Here is a 13,153-nt window from a genome sequence, read left to right as displayed (position 1 = left end):
CTCTTCACCTCCACTACACTCTTACTCTTACTTTCTTCGGAATCACCCCTACACCCCAACCATTTCTCTTTCCATCCACACCATGATAGTACAATTTAAACCGACCTCCAATGTTCCTGGTCTTATTCCCTTTCCACTTGGTCTCCTGAACACACAACATATCTACCTTTCTCCTCTCCATCATATCAGCTCCCTCTCTCCCTTTACCAGTCATAGTACCAACATTTAAAGTGCCCATCCTAACCTCCACTCTTCTACACTTCTCCTTTCCCTGCTGTCTCTGTAGACGTCTTCCTCCTCTCCTTCTCCTTCTTTCGGCCAAAGGTAGCCCAATGTCCACCGGTACCCTTTTGGCTAACAATACCTGTGGCGGTCGTTGGTAACCCAGGCCTCGACCAATCCGGAATGAATTTCTGATTAGTGATCTGCATGTTTGATTTGGCACATGTTTTATGCTGGATGCCCTTCATAACACAACCCTCCCCATTTATCCTGGCTTGGGACAGGCACTAAGAGAGCACTGGCTTGTGCTGCCTTAATGGCTGGGTTAGGAATAAACAATTATAAACCTAAAATAAACTTACACATTCTTTAATATAACCTTATTACCTCTTTATCTGTGTAAACCTTCTTTGAGACAATGCCCATTGTAAAAGCGCTATACAAATATCATTGAATTGAATTGAATTCAATTGAATTGATTTATTTTGAATTAAATTATTTTAATCATTACTTAGAAGGTACCACATACGCAGTATACAGATATGAGACAGTACGTGCCAGAGAAAAATGGTGGCTGGACATAAGGAGGAATGATGTCATGTGGACAGAACTAAAGCTGTGTGTGTGTGTGTGTGTGTGTGTGTGTGTGTGTGTGTGTGTGCTTACACTGGAGTGTGTATTATAACCAAGTTCTTCAGGAAAACACACTCTTTCTATGGCTCTTAGCTTTTAGCAGCAGTGAATAATGTGCAGCTTTTCTCTCTGAGAGGATTATTTTGGAATCCAGCTCTCCTCACTGTAATCCGCTCCCTTCCCCTCGCTCTTATCCCGATAATCCTCAAAGTCCCCTCCCCTTCTCCTGCACCAGATAATCCCTGCACCCGTCTTTCATCCCCCTCAAGCCCACGTCTATTTTCTCATTGCAGCAGGCCTGCATCTTCAACATGGCCCACATCAATATCCATCTCAGAGCCACTCAATTTCGGCACTTAAAGTAATAGTCCAGAGGAAATAATTAAAAACCAAATATAATCGATCAGTCAAGGCAAATATGGTGTCTAGTGTTGTCCTGGAGCTGAGATGTTAATTTTTTACTATATCCTGTCCAGGGCAATGGTGGATCTTGAGTCTATCCAGTGTCCATCCCAGGATCAATGAACTGTAATGCTCTGTTAAGCAACATCTAGCTCTCTTACCACATATAATTACCAGAAAATATGTTTTTTTTCAATTATTATTTCCCTTGTTCTTGCAGGATATTTTATACAAGGTGTTTTCTGTTTTTAAAAACAGTGAAAATGGCAAGCTTTAAATGTTTAAAAAAGGCACCTTCGTCATCTCCGTAAGCAGAGATGGGATTAATGTCCCATAATTATTTACAGTCATTGCTTTTTTTCACTCAAATAAGATTCTACATGCTGCTGAGTTGTCCTCCTGCTCAGCCTTACTCTGTCCAGATGGAGGAATCTGCGTCACACAGGCGTTTGTTTGAGGAAGAATAACAAATTGAGCGCTGAGTCACTGAAACGGAGTCCAGCCCTGAAACAATGGAAGCGTCACAGCCTGTTCCTCATCTGCGACGCAGAGATCGTGAGCTGGTTTCAGTTGTGCTTGTTAAAAGGAGCAAAACATTTTATTCAGGTAGCCTACAGAGCTCTTTGTTTGAACGGGTGTGTGGACTCTGTGCTTGTCTGACTCAGTGGAGGAGGCATGGCTTCTATGGCTGAATGATCTCAATGAAGATCTACTCTCTGTGCCTTTCTTTTGCATTAGAGGATGCATGGCCTGGCTTCCTCTTAGTGATGGAGGAATGGCCTTAGTGCCTGTAGGACTTATTTGTGTTTGTTTCAGTCTAGAAACTTTTTCTCACGACACATTTTCTCGCATTTCCTTTCCTCTTTATTTCTCTTTTTCTCTTCACTGGCAGTCATTGCAAACCGAAGACTGGTTAACCAGGGGTGCTGTTGCTGTAATGATTTGACTTGAAGGCCAGGCACATTCCAAACACACATTGTTATAGCCCTTACAGGTCAGCAAGCACTAAAAGCACTACAACAGCTGCACTTAATCACGGTCATCTATAAGAACTACAACTCAAAAGTAAACGTAGGAGTTTGCTACAGTGGAATACCCTCCTAATGTAATGTCCTTAAACTTTGAACCAACAATCAGATAGTCACCAACAATCTGAACAAATGAAACCTAAAAATAGTCTCATTAAAAATTATATATGAACAATATGGACAAAGGTTTGTGGAGACCTGACCATCATAGCCATATGCAGGCCGTCTCTATGTGCTTGTGTGTTAGTATTTGTATACAGTTGTGTACATTTTTGTGTCTGTATAAACTTGTGTCAACAAGAGCAGTATAGACTTATTCAAAAGTTAATCATAATTGGACCCAGAGTAAATTTTTACCAACTTACATATAAAATTTTACTTTTTTTTTTTAACTACTTTTTCAATACTCTGATGAGGCATCGATCCTGACTGAAGCATGTCAGCTATGTAATTCAAATGCAATTTTTACCTTCGATATAAGCATAGATATAAATTTATTTCAGCTATGACAACTCTCAGGATAAATAAATCAATAATTTATTTATAGGAATAAAATGTAGACAATTCTGCTTTTGGCAGAACCTTCTAAAAGTCTGCTCTGTTAGCGAAGTTTGAGCTTTATCTCTTATCATGATAACAAACCATCATATCACAAGTCACAAATGTTGTGCCAGGTGTTTGAAGCGTACAGCAATTTAGCTTTAGTTACAAAGTTGAAAATGGAATATCTAAAAGAGACAGTAAATGTCACGAATATATATATTTATTTTTATTATTAATTTTTTTTGTCCAAAACTGTCTATTCAAAGTGGTCATCAGTGTGATATCTCATGATCCAGTGGTATGATAATTGCAGGATTTACCTGGAATTAATATCATAAACAACAGAGGAACTGATCAGGTTCTGGAACTGACCAAATCAGGGACAAGGTTACAGCAAGGTCAAAAGTATGAAATATAGTAGCATCCTTTCTGCTCATACAGAGATCTTATATTCAAGTGGATGAAATCAAGGCTTTTTGTTTGCTATCAAATATTTTCAGCAACCATCCATCTTTCTGTCTGGAAATTTGTCCATACAGGTTTCTTAATATTATAATATAGTAAATGATTTGATGTTTGCAGGATTTGTATGGAATTATCATTTTCATTCAATAGCTCTTCTTCCTGCTTGAACTATATTGTTAGGGGCATTTCAGGTATACAAAACTTTTATCAAGAAGGACCAGACTTAGTGGTGAAAGCATCTACATCCATACTGTGGGTATCTATTTTTTTAGGTTTTTGACTTATTTTGCCAATAAATTGTGTTACTTACTACTGTGGTTATATTGCTGAGTACCCCAAAGGTCACGATGATAGTTGTTTTTTTAATGTTTGCATTTCCCTCATAATAGTTTCTTAAAACAGAGACCACTGAGCTCCAGTGGAAATCTTCATTATCACATAAACTGCATTTTGTCCTTGTACCTGTGAAGATGTTCACTTTTTGAAACCACGCAAATAAAACAACATTTAGTGGCTCAGGATCAGGCGGAAAAAAAAAAAAAAGGGGAAGGGCTTTACTCAGGTGAATCTGAGATACTGCCATGAAATTGAGTGTAATTAGACTAAGCTATTCATGGTATTAGATTTGTGTGTGTGTGTGTGTGTGTGTGTGTGTGTGTGTGTGTGTGTGTGTGTGTGTGTGTGTGTGCGTGTGTGTGTGCGTGCGCTGGTCCTGCCCTGCACTCTCCCTGCTCTTTTCATAACATAATTTTGCTGGAGTAAAACAATAGGGCTCGATTAAAAGAGATGACGTCTGCAAGGCTCAGAGAGATTAATCAGCGCCTATCTGTCTCCAGTCCGGCTGATCATTAATGAAACAAATTCTTAAACTGTTCATGGTTGAATAAATCACATCGCTGTTGTCAGTAATCGGAAAAAGGGATTAAAGAGAAAATATACACAGCAGACACCTCAGACTGACCCAGTTTTAGAGTTCAAACTGTTTACCAACACAATCAATGACTTTATTATTATGATGCATTATTAAAAATAAAGTTATTAATAATAATAAACTTATTACACTACTACTAATATGATTATTATTATTATTATTATTAGTAGTAGTAGCAGTAGTACATAGTGAGGATCAAAGGTGCAGAATCCCTATTGTTGTTGTTGTTGTTGTTGTTGTTGTTGTTGTTGTTGTTGTTGTTGTTGTTCTTTTTCTGTTTAGGGCATTGTCGGTGACAGCATCTATGGCAGTCCATAGAACCATCTTGTAAACAGTTGTGAAATTTGGCACACTGATTGTGGACTGATATATGTTACTGATTAAGAGAACAGTGGTTCTCCTGGAACCAGTGCCTGACTCCACCATCATGAAAACACTGGTTCTCATGGTACCTTTCCCTGACTTCACCATCATTAGAACACTGATTCTCCTGGTACCTTTCCCTGACTCCACCATAAGAAGAACACTGGTTCTCCTGGTACCTTTCCCTGACTCCACCATCATTAGAACACTGATTCTCCTGGTACCTTTCCCTGATTCCACCATAAGAAGAAGACTGGTTCTCCTGGTTCCTGATCTAGACTCCACCATAATTAGTACAGTGGTTCTCCTTGTACATGTTCCCATGTCCACCAGTAGGTAAACACTGGAGACACACACAAGACACTATGGAGTTGGAAACACACACACACACACTCTATTCGGCACTATCATTTGCATTGTCACTATAATGACCAGAGCAGGAGAACCCAGTCTCTGTGCATAGAGAACTTTCCTAAAATAAATCAACCAGAAGCCACACGTTAGTGTCTGTCTGTGTGTGTGTGTGCGTGTGCGTGTGTCTGTGTGTGTGTGTGCGTGTGTGTGTGTGTTTGTGTGTGTGTCAGTGTAACCGCCTGCCGTTATTTTTTCCACAGGACCAGAAACAGTGAAAAGAGACAGAAAATAACAGCAGACAGGAAGCTGTGGCCAAGACAAAGAGTACGGGTGGAACTAAGAAAGAATAAAATTCAGTGTTGGAGTCATGGTGAGGAGAATAACGACATGTACGGGAGAGAGAGAAAGAGAGAGAGAGAAAAACAGGGAGGGAGAGAGAGAGAGACAGAGAAAGAGAGGCATAAAGAAAAATGTGTAGGAAAAGTGCAAGAAAAAGTGAACAAAAAAAAAGACAAATTGTGGAAAAAAAATTGGTGGAAAAAAAATAGTGTTTAAAATGTATTTTTAACAATTAACAATACAGAAAGTACGTGAACAGAAGAGAAATCCAAATCTAATCAATATTTGGCGTGACTACCATTTCTTACCTTGACTGATGCACACTTTTGTACACTTGTGAAATGTCAGGGAATCTGTAAATTCAGAGTCAGGTGTATGATTAACCAATTATACCAAGCAGGTGGTAATCATCAATTACATATATAGGTTGAAACACATTTGTAGACTGAAACAAAAAAAGCTGTGAAGGAGCTTCATACTGGGTGAGAAACAGCCAAACGCTGCTTATACGTTGAGGTTTTGGAAGAATGTTGTCACAGGACATACACCATGGCAAGACTATGCAGGGCAACAAGACACAAGGTAGTTCGACTGCATTAGCAGGGTCTCTCCCAGGCAGAGATTGTAAACAGACTGGGGTTTCAAGATGTTCTGTTCAAGCTATTTTGGAAATGCAATAAAAAGGCAATTTTGAGGACCGATGACGCAGTGGAATCCCAAGGAAACTTAATGCAGGGGATGAAAGACACAGTACTCTTACTTCCCTTTAACATCAGATGTCCATCAGTACCATTAGCAAAGAACTGGGGGAAACCAGTGAAACCCAGTTACACCTATACACCTCATGAAAGAATTGTGGACAAAAAGTCATACCTCCGACATGGAGACAAGACTAATTGACTCATGTACTATGGCCTAAAATTTAGGCCATAGTACATGAGTCAATTAGTCTTGTCTTCATGTCGGAGGTATGACTTTTTGTCCACAATTCTTTTTAAAATTTAAGCCATAGTACATGAGTCAATTAGTCTTGTCTTCATGTCGGAGGTATGTCCACAATTCTTTCATGAGGTGTATAGGTGTAACTGGGTTTCACTGGTTTCCCCCAGTTCTTTGCTAATGGTACTGATGGACATCTGATGTTAAAGGGAAGTAAGAGTACTGTGTCTTTCATCATGGCAGCAGGTGCTCTTGATTCAAACATTTTTTATATTTGGCTGTACTAAAAAAAAAGGTGTTTGCTAAAGGCTGGAGAGCACGACAGTAATGATCCTCAGTGCTGACAATTACAGGCAGATACTTATTCAACATGCAATACCAACAGGGAGGCATCCCGAAGTTGGCCCCAAATTAATTCTGCAGCAAAACAACGAACCCAAACTTACAACCAATGTCTTTAAGAACCATCTTTAGTATAGAGAAGAACAAGGAGTCCGGAAAGTAATCGTTTTGGCCCCTACAGAGACCTGATATCAACATCACCGAACCTGTCTGAGATTAAGAGAGAGAAGGAGTTAAGCATCCTAGGGTTATCCTAGAATCCTAGAAGATCCGTGATTGGTTTAGTAGCTGTTTTGCAGGTAAAGTGTGGCCACACCCATTATTAAATTGATTTGGATTTGTCTTCTGTACAGTGATTAAAAAAAAATTATACATTGATAAAAAATATATAAGTATTCTTATTTTAAAGTATTTTTTTTACACCTGCATAAAACATCTGCATAGTACTATATGTAAGATATAATCATGGAAATGTGTTGAGGAATAACACATTTCAGGCCATGCTGCTGTAGAAAAATACACAAATAAGCATGTTCCTCTGAACAGGTTCTCACTTAGTAAGTCCAGAGAACAAAGCCAGCTTTGTGATCAGGGGAACCTTGTGATCAATGTTTGACATGTGATGAGGGCTTGTGATCCCTGTTAGAGAGATAGAGAGAGAGAGAGAGAGAGAGAGAGAGAGAGAGAGAGAGAGAGAGAGAGAGAGAGAGAGAGAGAGAAAGAGAGAGAGAGAGAGAAAGAGAGAGAGAGAGAAAGAGAGAGGGAGAGAAAATCATGTGTTGTTTTAGATATATACAGTAATCCCCCTTTTTTCGCGGTCTAATAAAATACAATTTTATCTATACAGTACTGTACTGAAATACATTTTACTTCATTTTATAATTAATAATGTCATTATTTAAACATAAAACTCTTTTTTGGTCTATCATGCTATCCGAGAGGGAGACCGGGAAAATCAGCCAACCTAACTAGTTATGTGGCGAATGTAATTCCACGATAAACTGGCAGTCAGTCAGGAGAGTACAACAATTACTTAGAAAGGATTAATTTAAGTGTACAAAAAGATCGATTGCTACTGTTACCCCACTGTAGCTGATTATTTTCCAATAACAGCACATCCTGAAGTGTTTTATTCCCCTGACAGAACAATTTAATATTTACTATAGCACTGATTAACTCAAACACACATACTCATATCCATACAGATTGTCATTTTGCATAAAAATATTCTGAAATTTAATGGTACTGCTTTTCCTCTGACGATTACAAAACACTGACAGTGGAGACTCCTTCCATCAATGTTACATACATGTGGAGCATTCTCTGTGTAAACTTACATTTGCTTTGAAAAATATAATTTACCTGTAAAGCTGTGCTAGTGTCAAAGCTGCTGTTATAGAGAATGATTTAACACCTCCTGACCAGGTCTGATTAGTGTGATTGTTTTTTTCATTCGTCCTGTGCACTCAATATATTTGCTGCATTTTTATTTTACTGAGACTGAAGGTACACTCTTGCACTCTTATAAACTGTGTTATTTTTACATGTTGCGTACTGATCAAGGAGATATGATATTCCCCAATGTGTCTATGTCCACGTTAATGAAGGGCGATAAAACTGAGTTGAGGAAAAGAAACATTATGTTAGAAAGAGAAACATACAGTCAGTAACGGGCCGTGCATTTGGTACCTGGTACACTACAACCGGAACAGTGCCACCTACATCATCTGAAGCAGTTCAGAATCAATATTTGTCTAATAAAATGACAAAAATATAACAAATGTAAATAAAATACAACCTACTCACCAGAGATGCAGACTTGTAATTTGCACCGCTCCTCAGAGGCTGTAATCCAGTGGTACAGCTCGTATTCACTGGTCTGGAAGTGCCGAACAAGCGCTTTCCTGGGTGGAGCAAGCTAGCTAGCTTCGGGGTTAGCCTACGTCTTCAAACAATGTTTTCTTAAAAAATATATTGTCCAAGACCAAATCAATTTCTCTTTCTCCATCAGACATTGTAAGTGTAAAAAAAAAGTCCATCTCAGATGTATTAATGTGTGCAGAGCGCTACAGGTGTGTTTTGCTAGTCGAAATTGGCTGTAACAGTTTCCCTCAGACCAACCAATCAAAGGTTGTAAAAATTCTGCCGCTATTCTGTGAGGCAAATTTGAAATCTGATTGGTTAAAGAAACAGACCCATTGCTAATATAGTCTAAGGTACAACGGCCAGCACTACTGATTGTGAAGGCCCTGGGCAGATTATATTGACATGGCAGCACATAGAGGCTGAAATCTGATTGGACAAAAAAAACTAACATCCACATACACGTACTGGAAGCAGTGCGAATTGATGAGAATAAACTGTTGGGAATAACTGTATACAATTTCATGGAACCAATATTAGAATTTAGGTTGTAAATGTAGGTCAGTGCTTCTGATAGTGTTTAGGCCAGCAGAGAAGGCATTGCTGGCCCTGACAGCCCATGACTACATACACTAGAGGTCCAGTTCAGGAGGTTATCAGAGACTTAAAGGTGAAGTTCTCAGATCCGGATGATGACATGGTGGCTGATGGCAATATTAATGAGATAGCTTTCATATTAATTGTGTAAATATTCAGTGCAATGAACAACTCGGTACAATTTTACATTTACAGCACTTGGTAAAGCAACTTACAATTATCTAATTCTCTACTGCTGGGCCTTGTTTAAAGCAGTGACGGCTTGGTAGTACCAGGATTTGAACTGATGACCTCCCAAGCAGAAGTTCTACTGCTTAACCGCTGAGCTACCACTTCCCGTACTTTGTGTACACATTTCTGCATTTGAATGAATATTCTTTCTTCAGAAGTGCACCAGAAAGTGTTTCAATCAAATGATTACAGGTAAGATTGCATGTTTCATATGTTGTGTTAATGTGTCATTGTGTCCATGTCAAATTTAACAATTAAATAGAAATTGTTCAGAAATTTTATTTGAGCAGATTTCAGTATTAAAATGGGCGAATGATTGAAATATATAAAATGAGCAATACGTTTTATAGCTGACAGTGTGTCCAAATCTCATCTGTGTTGTGCTGTTATAGTAAACTAATCAATGACTTGGTGTGATAAAGTGGTGTTACAGTAATCACTTAGCATTAGAAGTGTTTGAATCCTCTTATATGCCACAGCAGCCTGCCAAGGGTTTTTGGTAGCATTTACTAAATCACATATTATTCCTGTTTTTTTTTTTTCTATACATTTGTAGTTACTTTAATTGATATAAATCATAATTTTCTGCTTGCAGTTATGTTATAGCAGCTATAATTTATACCAACCTGTAATGTGCAGCTGAAATAAGTTGTTACTATGGAAACAGTATTAGATAGAATTAGCACATTAATATCGTTTTGGCCAGATTAATTTTCTTAGTTATGAGATAGTACAAAAACACCTTCTGATAAATCCGGTTGGAGAATTCAAAAATGAACTGGCACTAATATCAACACTAACAATGTGGTCTTTAGTATGCTGTTTGAGACAATTGAATGATTAGCCGTTTTCCCCTTTTCCTATTCTTTGTGTGTGTGTGTGTGTGTGTGTGTGTGTGTGTGTGTATACCAAGACACAGTCTATACTCAGTAATTACACATCTACTCCTGCACGACACACACTTACAAAGAAGTAGAAAAAAAAACGAATCCAAGAAGATGACTCACAAAGGATTCTGGGTAAATGGGCCAGGAATCTGTTTGTAGCTTAAAACTTTAAGGTTTCACTGAATTGTTTAAATATAAAGACACACACATGAACTCTTTGGAGAGAACATCTGAATGGAAATGACACCAAATGGAAAGAAAAATGAAAAAAGATTTCTGTTTAAATCTCTGTGTAATGAACCAGACGTTGCGTTCAATTCCGCTACAGACGTCCAAAGATAAACAGCGTGGACTTCACATTCAATCATATTCAACCTAGCAATGGAGCTATACTATCGAAACGCATATTATATTAAAAGGAACAAAGAGCAGTTCTCATGTTAAAATATTGATTCTACCTGGAAATTTTTTTTTTAAACAAGCCATATACACTGCTCAAAAAAAGGGATTACAGTTGAACCCATTTATCGTGACCTCGGTTAACTCGCTAACCCTATTAAGTCGACGTTTTGGAAGTGGAACCGCCAAATTCTCGCTTTGTCTTAGCATTTTTTATCGGTTATGTCGATTTTTTATGTCGCCGAACCCTAATATCTTGAGTACAAGGGGGGGCAAATTTGCCACTTAACGTCGGTTATGTCAGGAATCCCCCTGCCACGCCCCCTTCGGCAGCGGCATACCCCGAAGCACCCTGCTTCTTCTCCCGTGCAGGCGAGATCGTCGCAGCCATGCTGATCACACACACCTGACTCTCATTCACTCACTCATCCCATCTCCTATTAAAGCCCCTCACCTCCGCGCTCCCGAAGCGCACCACTAGATATTACTGCTTCGCTACAAGTATTGGTATCTTCTGAGTATTCTCAATAAACTTTGTTTGCGTTTACTTCCGCCTCCTTATCCGCATTACAAGTTATCTCGATCCGCATGACCAATCAATTAAATCGCGGCAACGCTGTTGTGTAAAATAAACCTTCAAAAACACGTGCATGCACATTCTCATTTAACAACGCACATCATGTACATAAAGAAATTTCAAGCACGTTAATATATTGCCGCCATATTGGTTTTCGTTTATCTCGATCATCGGTTATCTCGACGCTTTTTGGCGTCTCCTAGGCCGGCGACATAACCGGGTTCCACTGTATTTATATCACACATTGGATCACCATAAACTAAATATTGAAGATTCCTGTTCTGCTGCTGGGTTGTTGTCCTGCTAAAGCCATATCCAGCTTTTTGTAACACATCCATGCACTTTAAACTGGGCTGGGAGACACACCCCACCTCATTGTGACTGCACTGATGGATGTGCCATTCTGGAGGAACTGGACTCCCTGTGGAACCTGATTGAGTTGCAGGTACTCCCTCCAAGTAATGTGAGCCTTAACGAAACTAGTGGCAAATCAATCAGGGAATCAAATTCTGTAAAAAACATTTTCTTTTTTGGGGGGTTTGTCTGTCTCCAGTGCACCTGATGTTACTCCCATTTCCAACAAAGCAGGACTTCTTCTTCTGTTGTGCCTTAGCATTCTGTTACTTTCTTATGTGTCACCTGGACCTTCTGAGAGACGTTTTTCAGAAGCAGACAACATGAGCAGAAACAAGTTAAAAAAATCTAATAATCTCTTTAAAGCTGAAGGAATAAAGAAAGTGATAGATTGAATGTGGTTTGTGTGATGGGTTATATTATGTTGAGTGTAACAAAAGAGTCTACTGTAGTATATTCAGTATTAATAATGACAGCTTTCAAAAATAATTGTATCGGTTTCGCTATGGATATTCATGATAATAGCCTTAAAAGTGGTTGGTATCCAATTGAAAAGAACCCTAACCCTAACCGAAATAATTTGAGATAAGCAGACTAGCATGCTTATTTATCTACTTATTATTATTATGAATGAAAAAGTATGCTAGGTGCTGAGTTCATTGATAATTTGCTAATGCTACTTATTTTTACAAGAAATTATGTTTCATGCAGGAAATTAATTGTTGTTTATCCTATATAGGTATCCAGGCAAAATGTATATTAATGTAAAAACATTTTGGTTGTATTCAGTAGCTTTTACTCATGTCAGCCAACACTACACAGCTTAATTATCTGTAAAAGCGATTATACTAGTTCTTCAATCAAAACCTCATGATACAGCGCTTTTATTGATAAACGGCGCCCCCGTGTGGCTGCGTGTAGTCTGTGCATTTATAAAGGAAAATTTTCCCCACAGATTTTATTAAGATTTAGCACTGACGCCAAAGTAGGTAACAATAAATTAAAGTTTATTTTATATATATATATATATATATATATATATATATATATATATATATATATATATATATATATATATATATATTATATAAAATCATATAAATAAATATATATATTCTTGAAGTTATGGGAAAGAGTAGTGGAAGCCAGGCTGAGAGAAGAGGTGACCATCTGTGAGCAGCAGTATGGTTTCATGACAAGAAAGAGCACTACAGACGCAATATTTGCTTCGAAAATTTTGATGAAGAAGTATAGAGAAGGTCAGAAGGAGTTTAATTGTGTGTTTGTGGATTTAGAGAAAGCGTACGACAGGGTGGAGAGAGAGGAATTGTGGTATTGTATGAGGAAGTCAGGTGTGTCAGAGAAGTATGTGAGGGTGGTGCAGGACATGTATGAGGACAGTGTGACAGCAGTGAAGTGTGCAGTAGGAATGACAGACCGGTTAAAGGTGGAGGTTGGACTGCATCAAGGATCAGCTCTGAGCCCTTTCCTGTTTGCACTTGTGATGGACAGGTGTACGGATGAGGTCAGACACGAGTCTCCGTGGACTTTGATGTTTGTGGATGATATTGTGATTTGTGGTGAGAGTAGTGAGCAGGTTGAGAAGAGCCTTGAGAGGTGGAGGTATGTGCTGGAGAGAGGGATGGAAGTGGAGTGGTGCGGTTGCAGGGAGAAGAGGTGGAGA

This window comes from Silurus aristotelis, assembly GCF_946808225.1.
Source record: "Silurus aristotelis genome assembly, chromosome: 11".
NCBI lineage: Eukaryota > Metazoa > Chordata > Actinopteri > Siluriformes > Siluridae > Silurus > Silurus aristotelis.
This window is presented reverse-complemented; position numbering follows the sequence as displayed.